Genomic DNA, 1,741 nt, shown 5'->3' on the forward strand with positions numbered 1-1,741 from the left:
TCATTCTGGGTGAAGTACACAGCCACATCCTCAAAGGTCACTGGTTCCTAAAACAACAGGTTCCTGCTCAAACCTTGCATGAGGGCAGAGGACCAGGCTAAGTAGTGGGGCAGAGACCTACTGGGTCTAGTGGTATTGCCAAGGACAGTTACCCAGCACTCCACCAGAGGCCAGCCCTCAGCCATCTTTGCCCGCACCAACAGGAGAGTCCAAGGGTCTCTGCACCCCTTTGTGGTCATCCCCAGCAAACAGTTCTATTTTCATCTGCTGATCTCTGCTTGCCTCCACTGTGCCCTGCTCTGTGTGCCCATCTGTTCCTCTGGGCTCCTTTCCCCAGTGTGGGTTTTGTGTGCACATGCACAGGAGACATCTGTATAAACACAGTGAATAACACTTTTGTACTGATCTCCACTCTCTCCCTAACCCTACTAAAGTGATAGTAACATAATAGCCCAAGAGAAGAGTCAAGGCTGGCCGGGCACAGTGGCTCATGCCTGTAATCCTAGCACTTTGGGAGGCTGAGGCGGGTGGATGGCTTGAGACCAGCCTGGCCATGTGGCCAATAGGGTGAAACCCTGTCTCTACAAAAGATACAAAAATTTGCCAGGTGTGGTGGTGCATGCCTGTAGTCCCAGCTACCTGGGAGGTTGAGATAGGAGGATCACCTGAGCTTGGGGAGGTCGATGCTGCAGTGAGCTGTGTTTGCACCAGTGTGTGACAGAGTGAGACCCTGTCTCAAAAAAAAAAAAAAAGAGAGAAGAGTCAAAGCCAGTTAGAGGCATAAACAGAATTTTAGAAGGCAGAGAAAGAATGAATGATAACTAGACTAGAAAAGCAGACAAAGATGAAACTCAACTTCTGGCAGAAGGGGAAGCAAACAAAAAGGGGCCCAATTCAAACCACAGAACTAAGGATGAGCTAAGGATTTTGTAAATGTGCACTGTTGTTTATAACTTGGTAAAATATTCTATCTCCTTAAAAGCAACATAGAGAAGGAAGGACCAGCAAAGTATTTAGGACAATGAATGAAAAATATCTACACATAGGCATGTAACTGAGAAGTCTCAGAAAAATGAGAATACACAACAGATCCCACAGGCTTTCAGAGAAGGAAAAACAATACACACATGAAGACTGGGAAGTCGAGATGGCAACAGAATAAACAGCAAAAGTAAAAGGGTAATGTTTTTGAAAATGCAGGCCAGGTGCAGTGCTCACACCTGTAATCCCAGCCCCTTGGGAGGCCAAGGCGGGAAGACTGCTTCAGCTCAGAAGTTTGAGACCAGTCAGGGCAACATGGTGAAACCTCATCTCTACAAAATATACAAAAATTAGTCATGCAAGGTGATGCTCCCAGCTACTCGGGAGACTGAGGTGGGAGGATCACCTGAGCCTAGGGGAGGTCGAGGCTGCAGTGAGCCGTGATTGTGCTACTGTACTCTGGCCTGGGTGACAGTGGGACTGTCTCAAAAAAAAATGCTAAGGGAAAACTTCCAGTTCTTATCTAGGTGGAATCATGGGGGCTCGATTTTCCCTCCTGCCTGAAACAAAATAACCAGACAAATTATATAAAAATAATTTTCAAGATATCATGCAAAAAATGACAACAGTCCCTGAGAAACAGGAAAAAAAAAAAAAGAGGTGAGCCCTGTAATTCCCTAAGCTACTACCCTGAGGAGTTTCCAGGCTGCGGCACAGGAAGAGGGAACTGAGGCAGAACCTGGCATATTTCCTTGTAGAG

General features: G+C 46.6%; 1 protein-coding gene across 2 annotated transcripts in view; it reads right to left on the reverse strand.

The window, feature by feature from the left end:
- Positions 1-1,741, reverse strand: part of ZNF620 (zinc finger protein 620) — an 18,682-nt gene that overhangs the window by 7,645 nt on the left and 9,296 nt on the right. The gene's annotated exons all lie outside the window — the stretch shown is intronic.

This window comes from Mandrillus leucophaeus, unplaced genomic scaffold (assembly GCF_000951045.1).
Source record: "Mandrillus leucophaeus isolate KB7577 unplaced genomic scaffold, Mleu.le_1.0 Scaffold265, whole genome shotgun sequence".
NCBI lineage: Eukaryota > Metazoa > Chordata > Mammalia > Primates > Cercopithecidae > Mandrillus > Mandrillus leucophaeus.